At 41.5% G+C, this 13,005-nt stretch overlaps 1 non-coding gene and 1 pseudogene across 1 annotated transcript; both read left to right on the top strand.

Annotated features, from left to right (window-relative positions):
* The first annotated feature begins 8,660 nt into the window (after positions 1-8,660).
* LOC122044479 lies at positions 8,661-8,845 on the top strand (annotated as a pseudogene).
* A 3,640-nt stretch (positions 8,846-12,485) lies between these two features.
* Positions 12,486-12,683, top strand: LOC122044818. Its single transcript, XR_006129817.1, has one exon. It is a non-coding gene; the product is annotated as a U2 spliceosomal RNA (small nuclear RNA).
* Positions 12,684-13,005: the final 322 nt, after the last annotated feature.

A 13,005-nucleotide genomic window follows, 5' to 3' on the forward strand; every position in this document is an offset into this window, starting at 1 on the left:
ATGTATCAGCCGATCGGTCCGTGGATCGATCCGGAGGGTGTAGGTGGTTGGGAAGTTTAGTTTCTAGTCCCTAGCTCGGTTGGGATGTTCAGTTTCCTCCTTAGTATATGTATACCAGCAAAGAAGGTCTTTAGACCTTTCTTATCGATTGTATCCGTCATTAGTAGAGGAAAATTTTAATTAGCCTAGCTTTCCGGACAGTATTTTAGCGACCGGCCTTACAGCCAATACCTAGAAGGTGGGTCGTTACTAGTGGTATCGAGCGGTGTTCCATACTTCCTACACACACATCAGCATTGAACCCGCAGCCTTCCAAGTAAGAATACCTCTCCTCTTTATTGTTCTTGCTTTCTAGTTACAGTTCATGTTTATATGCCTATCGCTTGTTAGTATGTGATAGTTTTAAACATGATATCGGTAGTTATATAACCGTAATTACCTTAGTTATGTTTTGTTCTCTATGTCCTTAGAAATGGCACGAGGACGACTTGAAGGGCACTAGCTCGAGCCCCAAAGAAGAGGCGTGATTCGGTGCCTCCGCCAGATCTTACAAGATTAGTGGCTCGATTCTGTGGACTAGTTGAACAATAGAAATAGCCACCTTAAAAGCTAATCAGCAGAACACACCCCGGAACCGAATTTGACGACTCCGGTAGTCTTAGAGGTTCCACCAACCACCAGCACCAGCATCAGCAGCCCCAGCAGCTGAGCCAAGAAAGGAAGCCTATCTGATCCAGTGGCAGCGAGTCAAGCCAGAGAACTTCTTAGGCACTAGTGAACCATGGGATGCACAAGCCTGGTTCAAAACACTGGAGAGCACGATGGAGCTTCTGGACTGGCCAGAACACGAGAAGGTGAAATGTGCCTCCTTCTGCCTGACAGGAGACGCACGCATGTGGTGGGAAAGAATCAGAACGAAGCGCCCAGTGAACCAGATGTCATGGGCTGACTTTGAGAAGAAATTCTTTGAGGAGTTCTTTCACATACGGGTTACAAACTGCCACTATGACGAGTTCACTGAGTTTCGTCAGGGCAAACTTTCAGTTGAGGAAGACGTGAAGAAATTCAACAGGTTGGCTCGTCTATGCCCGGAGCTAGTTAGCACATAGAAGGAACGAATTCGGTTGATGCTCAAGATGCTGAGGCCAGAGATAGCAGTGAACGTGGCTAGTGGCATACATAGGCCACAAATCACAGAGGAGTTAGTGAGCAGTGCCTTGACCACAGAGCATTACCAGAACAGCATAAAGCAGCAGAAGCAAGTCTCCTCAGAGTCCAAAGGCCAAGGAAACTCTCACACTCAGAAATAGCAAGTCCACAGCTCTAACTGGAAAGGGAACTCCAACAGCAAGCGCAAATCAGGAAGTGACCCAAAAGGAGGACCATCTAGCAAGCGACCCAGTTATCCAAAGTGTGTTACTTGTGGGAAATTCCACCCAGGGGTTTGTCGCAAGGGCACACGAGGATGCTTTGAATGTGGACAAGAAGGGCACATGGCCAAGCAGTGCCCGAACAAGACCGGTCTTCCTCAGCCACAGCAGATTCAGTATGCAGGCCACAGTTATATCAGATGCAGCCACTCTAGAAGGTCCACTTATCGCCCAGGGCGATTAGAAGCCCCTCCAGGCGAATGCGAGGATCTACTCACTCACGAGAGGACGAGCAATGCCTCGGCGGTTGTCACAGTCGATTAGCATTTTCAAAGATAATGCTATTCTATTTGATCGGGCAACCCATTCATATATAGCCGGATGTTCGCCAAAAATTAGAAATACCCTCGGAGGTACTCAGTGGTCTGATGGCACTACCTTCAGGAGAGATCATGGCATCCACGCACTGGCTCCGAGCAGTGTCGGTCATTATAGCTCTTTTGTGATCCGATAGTGCTAGAGATGACCGACTATGACGTTATCTTTGGAATGGACTTTCGATCAAGTACGGTGCTACCATAGAGTGTAAACAGAAAGTCATCTTCCAACCTGAAGCGGCAGTGCAATTTGAATACAGCGGGGAACCAAAGAGAAAGGCCAAGAAGCTTCTCTCACTATGAAAGCACAGAAACTGGATTCGGGATGTACAAGATTCCTAGCACATGTAGTCAACGCCACCAGACAAGAACCAACTAGCAGAGGTTCGAGTCGTATGTGACTACTCGCCAGCCTTCCCTCAAGAGTTACCGGGCTTAGCACCAGACAGGAGATTGACTTTGAGATAGAGCTCATTCTGGTACAAATCCTATCTCCAAAGCGCCTTATCGCATGGCTCAGAGCCAAGGAACTTCGGAGCAATTCTGAGCCGCTCGACAAGGGTTTCATCCCCGAGTCACTCGCCATGGGAGGCGCTTGTATTGTTCGTGAAGAAGAAGGATGGAAGCATGCGTCATACATAGCGGAACTGAACCAAGTCACGATCAAGAACAGTATCCCTTCCCGGAATCGATGACTCGACCAGATGAAGGGAGCAGCAGTGTTCTCTAAGATAGATCTCGGATCATACTATCATCGGTGAAGGTTAAAGAAGAGGATATACCCAAGACAAGATTCGGAACCAGTACGGACACTACGAGTTCGTAGTCATGCCCTTTGGCGTGACAATGCTCCACTACATTCATGGATCTCATGAACAGAGTATTCAGGGAGTATTTAGATAAGTTTGTTATTGTGTTTATCGATGACATTCTTATCTATTCAGGAACTCAGGAAGAACATTCAGAGCACCTGAAACTAGTATTGCAGACCCTTCAGCAGAACCAGCTATATGCCAAGTTCACGAAATGTGAATTTTGGTTAGATCAGGTGTCCTTCCTGGGTCACATCATCTCAAAGGATGGTATTATGGTAGATCCCAGCAAGATAGAAGCAGTAAGTAACTGGAAGAGACCTAAGAACGCCAGCGAAATCAGGAGCTTTCTGGGATTAGCAGGATATTACAGAAAGTTTGTAGAGGTCTTCTCCAGGATAGCCTCCCCACTGACAGCTCTTACCAGAAAGAACAGAAAGTATCAGTGGTCAGAGGACTGTGAGAACAGTTTCAGCGAGCTGAAAAGGAGATTGACCAGTGCTCCCATTTTGGCTCTACCAGACAACACCAGCAGCTTTGACATCTATAGTGATGCCTCTAAGCTGGGACTAGGAGCAGTGCTGATGCAAAATGGCAAGGTGATCACCTATGCCTCCAGACAACTCAAGGATTATGAGAAGAATTATCCTACTCATGACCTTGAGCTTGCAGCAGTGGTGTTTGCTCTAAAAATTTGGAGACATTATTTGTATGGAGCTCAGTGCAGAGTGTATACAGATCATCAGAGTCTGAAGTACTTCTTCACTCAGAAGGATCTGAATATGCGACAGCGCAGATGGTTAGATCTGGTCAAAGACTACGATATAGACATCCTCTACCATCCAGGGAAAGCCAATAAGGTAGCCGACGCACTTAGCAGAAAATCCAGTGCTACCTTATTATCTCTTATAGCCATGTCACCGCCCCTACAGAAGGAGAACGTAGATTTCGGTCTCGAGCTCATCGTTGGACAGCTCTCTACTATGACCTTAGAGTCTACCTTGCTTGGTGATGTTCAGTCAGCTCAGGAGCATGACCCTGAAATTCAGAAAATCAAGCAAGGGCTAGCAGAATCAAAAAGTAGAGAATTCAGAGTGTCCGATAGAGGGGTGTTGTATTTTGGTGACAGACTCTGTGTTCCAGATCAGGAGGAACTACGGAGACAGATTTTAGATGAGGCTCACAGGACTCCCTATGCGATGCATCCAGGTTCCACCAAAATGTATCAAGACCTGAAGAAACATTTTTGGTGGCCCGGGATGAAGCGAGACATCGCCAGATATGTTAGCATCTGCCTCACCTGTCAGAGGGTCAAGGCAGAACATCAGCGACCAGGAGGAGTTCTGCAGCCTATACAGATTCCAGAATGGAAGTGGGAGGATATCTCTATGGACTTCATAGTGGGACTACCCAGAACCACGAATGGTTTTGATGCCATCTGGGTAATAGTCGACAGGTTGACTAAATCAGCCCACTTTTTAGCTATCAAGATATCCTACTCCATGGAGAAGCTAGCTCAGTTGTATCTCAAGGAGATCGTCAGACTTCATGGAGTCCCACGTACCATTATTTCAGACAGAGACAGCAGATTTACATCACACTTCTGGGAGTGTGTACAGTCAGCATTGGGCACGAAGTTAAAGTTCAGCACAGCATTCCATCCGCAGACAGATGGTCAGACAGAGCGAGTAAACCAGGTACTCGAAGATATGCTCCGAGCGTGTGCCCTAGATTTCAAGGGAAGTTGGTGCAAATATCTTAGCTTAGCAGAATTTGCATACAACAACAGCTATCAGGCCACTATCGGCATGGTACCTTACGAGGCTCTCTATGGGCGGAGGTGTAGATCTCCAATCTGCTGGTATGAAAGTGGTGAACAGAAAGAACTAGAGCTTCAGACAGATCTAGTAGCAAATACCACAGCAGCTATACAGCAGATCCGCCAGAGGATAGAGACAGCTCAGAGCCGCCAGAAAAGCTATGCTGATACACGGCGCAGACCCTTAGAGTTTTCAGTTGGGGATTCAGTGTTCCTCAGAGTAGCTCCCATGAAGGGAGTAATGCGTTTTGGGAAGAAGGGCAAGCTAAGTCCCAGATATGTGGGACCATACCTTATCAGCAGAAGAGTGGGCAAGGTAGCATATGAGCTATAGCTACCCCAGGAAATGTCAGCTGTCCACAACGTATTTCATGTCTCTTTGCTGAAGAAGCATACCCCAGATGCCACCCAGGTGATTGAGCCCCAGTCGGTACAGATCCGCGAAGACCTCAGCTATGATAATCGGCCTATTCAGATAATAGACCGAGCAGTTAAGAAATTACGGAACAAGGAAGTACCATTAGTCAAAGTCATTTGGCACAGTCACACAGCAGAAGAGGCAACTTGGGAGACAGAAGTACCTAGAATTGTTCTAAGTTCGAGGACAAACTTTTTATAAGGTATGGGGGATTGTAATGCCCGAAAATTCTTGAAACTGCATTATAAATATTCTATGATTTTTCTGGAATTTTTAGATATTTTTCGGAATTTTCCGAGTAGCGGAAGCAGCAAAAATAAATAGAACCGCAAAATAGCTTAGGCGGGAATCGAACCCGAGACCTATGGTTTAGGGATAATGTTAGTAACCGGTTGAACCCAGCAGGGCCGTGCTGAAAGGAAAGGGAACCAATAAAATTTATATTGGAGTTGGACGAATTAAGTCTTTAATATAAATAGGAAAATTAATCAAGTGAGGAGGTTATTTTATTTTCACCGTGACCTATCCTCTTCCAAAACCTCACCGCCGCCCACACCTCTTCCTCCTCCTCTCTCGGTGCCCAAGCCCCAAGGACTCTCGGATCATCCTCCGGTGACGACTCCAACACGAAAGAGGTTCTTCTCCGCGAGAGGAACGCGAAGACGTGAGCGGATCGTCGAGAAGGTCATCTCCACCGGAATTCTAGCGAATAGAATTGTAAGAAATTACGAACCGGAGGTAAGAAACCCCTCACCTGCAGTATAATAGCTACCGTGTGATTTTTTTGTGCATTAGTTTAGTTATATGCGTATGTTTTCGACACATAGGGTGTATTTAACCCTCCTCGCAGGTTTAGGGATTTAGTGAGTACATTTAGTTGGGTCGGACACATCTTTTCTCCTTCAGTTGGAGGTTTAGATGCTGTTGGGTGCCTAAAGGTAGTCTCCCTAATAGAGAGGGGAGTTAAAGCGCACTAGGTGTTCGATTAAATAACCAGCTTAGAAAAGAATGCAACTTAGGCATTTTTATTAGCACGGTTGAATGCATTAGAAGCATCTAAATTAGTAAATCAGTTTATTCTAGCTTATAAGGGACTACGGATCCAATGGGTGGGCTCCCACAGTCGCCTCTAGGTTCAGACAACCTAGCTCTAGGTTCAGATAACCTAGAAAGAGCAATTTAGAACAGTTTAGCTATACTCAGTATTTTACTTTTCAGTTGGCACTGTACTGGATTAGATATCCATTGGGCTGGGCTCCCATAGTCGGTCCCTAGGTTTAGATAACCTAGTAGCTCTACTAAATTCGGGACTTGCAACCCCGGGTCTAGTTAGAGATGCGCGCATAGCACGTATAGTTGCCGGGCCCCTCAGCAGCATGTTTAGTATTTTCACTTATTATATGTATACGGTTTTCAACCTTTCACAAATTAGTTCGTGAATTCAGTACAGTTCTAGCAGTAGCTCAGTATTAGCGTAGCTCAGTTCTTAGTATCAGCTTAGTTTTTCCCTGTGAATATGCATGATGACTTTATGTTCAGCTTTAGATATGTCATGATTGAATGCTTATATGCCATGCCATGCTTAGTTTATTCAGTATATCCAGTATATGTTTTAAACAGCATGATTTAAAATCATATTTGCATCGTTGCATGTTTTGTGAGGTAGATGGTTTCTTACTAAGCTTTTTAGCTTATAGATACTACTTTTCTTATACTGCAGATAAAGGTAAAGGAAAAGTGGATCAGTAGCGGAGGCTGGAGGGCAATGCTATCAAGATGTGTGTGGGCAGGAGTTGGAATAAAGATCTTTGGGATCTAAACAGTTTTACTTCAGTATTAGCACTTTGCGTTTTTAGTTTCATTATTCAGTTTTGGTTGTTAAGTGTTATGAAATAGTAAACCATGCACTATGTAGTATGCCAGGTTTAGTTTGTTAGTAATTATGTTAGAATGCTGGTTAATAGTTGTTAGAATGTATTTCCATTGATTTTAGAATTGTTGTGTGAGATTTTGGCACGCCAAAGTGCTGAAATCAGAGTTCAGGGCTGAAATCAGAACTCTGATCGGTCTACAGACCGATCAGAGTGTAGATTGTGCCGCTGGATCGGTCAGCCGACCGATCCGGACAGATACAGTATGCTACTATATCCTCCTAGATCGGTCAGCCGACCGATCCAGACATACCTGGATCGGTCTGCCGACCGATCCAGCCACACCTGGATCGGTCTGCCGACCGATCCAGTTGGGAACAGAACGACCGCAGCTCCGATCGGTCTGTGGATCGATCGGCAGGTCTGTAGGTAGTTGGGAAGTTTAGTTTCTAGTCCCTAGCTCAGTTGGGATGTTCAGTTTCCCCTCCTTAGTATATGTATACCAGCAAAGAAGGTCTTTAGACCTTTCTTATCAGTTGTATCCGTCATTAGTAGAGGAAAATTTTAATTAGCCTAGCTTTCCGGACAGTATAGTTTAGCATAAATTGTAGCGACCGGCCTTACAGCCAGTACCTAGAAGGTGGGTCGTTTACAGAGTGGTATCAGAGCAGTGTTCCATACTTCCTACACACACATCAGCATTGAACCTGCAGCTTCCAAGTAAGAATACCTCTCCTCTCTTTATTGTTCTTGCTTTCTAGTTACAGTTCATGTTTATATGCCTACTGCTTGTTAGGCGCGTGAATAAATTTAAAAAAAAAAGAGATGCTTGGATCAATTCTAGGCGCGTGAATTGTTCTGCAGCAAATGATCCTTGTAAATTTCTCATGAAGGAGATCAATGATCATAAGCAAAGGAAACCGGAAATCTCCATGTTTCAGGAGATACACTCTCTTGTGAAACATAGAACAAACACACTATTGTAAAACAACAAATTACTACAATCAAAGTTAACTGTGAAATTGAATCATTACCTGTTCAGCAAGCACGCAAGCTTTGCCAGGAGTCCCAACACCAACTGCAATTAGTTTAACTCTTGCTGCATCAAATTTGGATGAGTTTGCAGGTATCAAAAGAGAAGAGCTAAACTCACCAACAAAAACATCCAAAATGCCTCATGAGTGCAACCACTGAAACACACTAATCCACACAAAAGTAGTTGATCATGTATCGATCAATCTGCTAGGACAATGAAACAGAACAGCTAACAATTGCCTAATCGAACAAACTAAGAGCAGGTGGTAATCAGATCTAGAGAAGAAAGATTTAGAAAATCAGTAGTTAGTATGAACGGGAGAAGGGAAAAAAGGAAGCAATTTGATATTTGGTTTTGGTCCCAGAGATCGCTGAGGAACAGGGCTCTCCAGTGCCCCTGCCGCGAATACACGGATACCATCAAGGGCATCCCGGGTTGCGGTCTCATTGACGCCGCTAGTAGCGACTGCGACAGAGGAACCATGCGACGCAGCTTGAAGGATCGGCATCTGCGAATCGGGGATCAAACCCACAGATGGCTTGGAGAATTCGATCACCACGAGGGAGCGAGGCGGAGAGAGGGTGATCGACGGAGGAGAGGTCCTGCTCACCGACACAACTGTTGTGGCGAAGCAACAAACCTTAACAACCTCCAGAACAAAATCTCAAGCAACAAGACTCTCCTTTCTTTTCCGCGGTCAAGGAGAAGGAGACGTGAGAAAGATCACGGTTTGCAATGTACTCTCGCCTCTTCTTAAAAAAAAAACTCTAATGGCCATTTAGACCAGGTGGAGTTGTACTCTCGCCTCTTTTTACAAACAAAAAAAAATTGTAATGACCTTTTATACTAGATGGAGTTTAGAGTTTAGGGTTTAGAATTTAGTCCCATATCGTTTGTTTTTGATTGACGGAGTGGAACTAGTGCTATAAAAGAAGAGGCTATGGCTCTAATTTATTCATATCTTTCTCAGCCTTTTGGCTAAGATCAAGTGTAGTATTTGTTCTTATCAGTTTAATATCTAATACGTGGACCATTGGTTCACTATGATATTAAATTAATTTTTGTTTTTGGGGAGAGTTCATCTACTAGATCTTTCGTGTGTTATCCTTGTATTGTACTATTGCAGGGTTTGTGTGTTAAGTTCAATTAAATTTTTATATTAAGGTGGTGTTTGGTTTAGAGGTTTGGAAATAAGGGAATGGATTCATTTCCAAACCTGTTTGGTTTAGAGGTTCTCTCTCATCATACTTTCTCTCTCCTCATTCTATCATCATATTTTTTCTTTCAACATATTTTATCTCTTTTTATTCTCTCTCATCACACATTCTTTATAATTTTCTCTCTCATCATACACTCTCTCACATTATTTTCTCTCTCTTTATTCTCTCATTTTTTTCATCATACTTTTTCTCTCATCATTCGTTCTCTCTCCTGAATCTCTCTTACCATACTCTCTCTCCATATTTTATCTAGTCACACTTTCTCTCTCTTCATTCTATTCCATCACTCTCTCTCTCCTTATTCTCTCTCATCACACATTCTCTACCATTTTCTCTTTGTATTCTCTCTCATCACACTCTCTCATTATTTTCTCTCTCATCACTCTCTCTCATTATTTTCTCTCTCATCACTCTCTCTCATTATTTTATCTCTCTTTATTTTTTCATCATACTTTCTCTCTGCTCAATCTCTCTTACCATACTTTCTCTCCATATTTTCTCTCATCCCACTTTCTCTCTCTTCATTCTTTTCCATCACACACTCTCTCCTCATTTTCTCTCATCACACTTTACCTTTCTTCATTTTTTCCCATCACACATTCTCTCTCATCACATTTTCTCATCATACTTTCTCTCATCACACTTTCTCTCTCTTTATTTTTCCCAATTACTCTTTTTCTCTCAACACACTTTCTCTCTCATCATACTTTTTCTCTTCTCAATCTCTCCTATCAAGCTCTCTCTCCTCATGTTCTCTCATCATACTTTCCCTCTCTTCATTTTGTCCCATCACACTTTCTCTCTCATCATATGTGTCTCTCACATTCAATTTTACTTTCCATCTAATTTTTTCTCTTATTATCCTCTAAGGGTAAAAAAGAAAATTTAAGTTCATTCCGATTGAAAATATTCAACTAACCAAACATTACTTTTAGAAATGATACCCAAGCTCACACTCATTCCCAATCCACAATACTATGATACCTATTCCCATTCCGATTCCTAGAAGAGAACCAAACACCACCTAAATTAAGTTTATTTTTAAATTATTTATTACAGTCCATGAAATTAAATCATAAAATTTTATATATTTTAAAATAAATACAAAACACATAAAAAATAATCAAATTTTTTTACTGATTTAATTATTAATTTTTAGTTAATTAATAAGACATTTTAAAATTATAATTGAATAAATTGATGTTTTCTTATATGAAATTTTGAAATAATTTAATTAAAAATTTAAATTTGATTAGGTTATTCATTTTAAATTTTAAATGTTATCAAGTTCTCAATTTAATTGGTATCAAGTATTCAACTTGCAAATCCTCCAGCCATGAAAATTTTTAACCGGTCTGTCAGTCCAGTGTTCTTAGATCAACCGTCCATTAGAGAAAATTCATCCGTTAATTCACCAAGATTTAAACACGATCCTTAAATATTTGAGAAACTAAAAAAGTGCCCTACCGTGGTACTATTACACAAGAACAACCTTATTTATTGCTTAAAACTTATTCAATTAGTTATTAAATTTAATAATTTAAACTTATTTTATTTTATTTATTTAACATGTTTATAAAAAGTTATTGCTGATTATTATTCACTAATATACTTGTTTAAATTTATTCATAAGTTATTGAAACATGCCCAATTAATTAAAATTGTGTTGTATTGAACGCACATAAATAATTCCATATTAAATTGAACACCAAACTTATTTTTGAACCATTGGTTCATTTACTGCCCTATCCGGCACGCTTGGGATATGTAACGAGGGCAGAATGATAGGGCACGCTTGGGATATGTACCGAGAGCACAATGTTGTTACCATCTCAATAATCTTGAACCAACTCCTGACCAATGCTTTGGATAAACATGCTCGCTCAGTCAAACTGATAAGTAAATTGTTCGGTCACACTGAAAGAACAAGCCAAATGAAAGGCCATGGGGAAACCCTAACCCTACGGTCTACGGAGGGCCCTAACTATAGGAGAGTAACTCGAGGGGTGATTAGCTTGCGGGTTAGATTAACAAACATGTTAAGGTGCTTTCATACTAGGAAGCACAGAGTTGGGAAAGTTGGCAACAAAGTTCTTTAATATATTTTGCAATGGGAGAAGGAAGCACGATGGCCAAAGTAAGATTGACTTTCCACATCTCTTCCCTCCAGGCCATTTCAAGTAGATATAAAAGAAACAAAAGGAGTTCAATAGGATGAACCCAGCATATCAAATGAGAACCACCAAAACCTCAAGAGTAAGATGCATGAATTGAGACTTCCTCCTCAAAATATTTGACAGTATGATTGATCAGGTCTGAAAATTGAAAAGAGGGCATGCTGGCAATGGTGACTTGGTTATTGATTGGAATAGGACTTTTTACTATGAGAAAATTTTTTCCTTTGATCTCACACACACTAAAACAAGTAAAAAAAAATGTTATACCCAAAAACCAGGGGAAGTCTTTGGCGATAGCCCTCCGACGCTAATGACGCAAAGCCTTTACGAGTGGCGGCCATGAGCACAGCCACCGGCCAAATCGGAGACAACTCCGTGGGTGTCCCTCAAGGCCTACGACGTCGGCAATTGGGGAAGTTCGCGACATGGACGCTAACTTTCTATGTGTTGGCAACATGCAACAAAATCGATCGGAGCGGCAGCAAACAAGAGCCAAAGGAAGGGGTAGCAATTTTAAACAGGAGATTTGTCATGCATTTATAACTAACTATATGCTCTGATACCGTTGTTGATACTCAATATGCATGAATCAAAATGAATTAAAATGGTAAACACTTACAACAATCTCACGCAGATCTACAATCGGCGACGATTGGATTTGCTGTCGGGGGATCAATCATAGGATCGGAAGGCTCTCCACAATTCCACGTACCAAATCCCACCGTCTCAAATGTTCTTCTCACTCTCCCGTTGTCTCTTTCTCTACACCGTGAATCACCCCCCCAATGATCCTTGGACGTACCCCTTATAAAGGAAAATAACCCAAGGATATAATGGACTTTTCCATTAAGAGTAGTGGGGAACGTGGGCATGTTCCCACGTTCCCCATTTCCTATAGGATCAGCATCTGAAGCCAACTAGTGACGAGCCAAGCGAATCGAGGGATCAAACCCATAGACAGCTTCGGCGAAGAATTTGATCAGCTTACGAGGGAGCGAGGAGGAGAGAGGGTGACCGACAGAGGAGAGGTCCTGCTCGTCGACGCAGCTACAGCGGTGAAGCAACAAATCTTAACTGCCTCCAGAACAAAATCGCAAGTAACAAGACTCTCCTTTCTTTTCCACTGCCAAGGAGAAGGAGACGTGAGACAGATCACGGTTTGCAGTGTACTCTCGCCTCTTCTTAAAAAAAAAACTCTAATGGCCATTTATACTAGGTGGAGTTGTACTCTCGCCTCTATTTACAAACAAAAAAAACTGTAATGACCTTTTATACTAGGTGGAGTTTAGAGTTTAGGGTTTAGAATTTAGTCCCATATTGTTTGTTTTTGGTTGACGGAATGGAACTAGTGCTATAAAAGAAGAGGCTATGGCACTTTCTCATTCATACCTTTCTCGGCCTTTTGGCTAAGATTGAGTATAGTATCTGTTCTTATCAGTTTAATATCTGATACGTGGACCATTGGTTCACTATGATATTAAATTAATTTTTATTTTGGGGAGAGATCATTACAGTAGCTTGCTATTGGATCCTTCGCGTGTCATCCCTGTGTTGCACTACTGTAGGGGTTCGACGCACCCGACCAAGATAAATTAAATTGTTATATTAAATTAAGTTTTTTTTTAAATTATTAATTATAGTGCAAGAAATTAAATCTTAAAATTTTATATATTTAAAAATAAATACAAAACACATAAAAATAATTGAATTTTTTTATTGAATTAATTATTAATGTTCAGTTAATGAATAAGAAATTTTAAAATTAGAATTGAATAAATTGATATTTTCTTAGATTAAATTTTGAAATAATTAATTAGGTCCTTAAATTTAATCGAAATAACTTAATTAATGTGGTTTTTTTTAATTTGGTAAGAAAAAATGATTTTACTCTGCCGAAGAAAGATA

Source organism: Zingiber officinale, chromosome 2A (genome assembly GCF_018446385.1).
Source record: "Zingiber officinale cultivar Zhangliang chromosome 2A, Zo_v1.1, whole genome shotgun sequence".
NCBI lineage: Eukaryota > Viridiplantae > Streptophyta > Magnoliopsida > Zingiberales > Zingiberaceae > Zingiber > Zingiber officinale.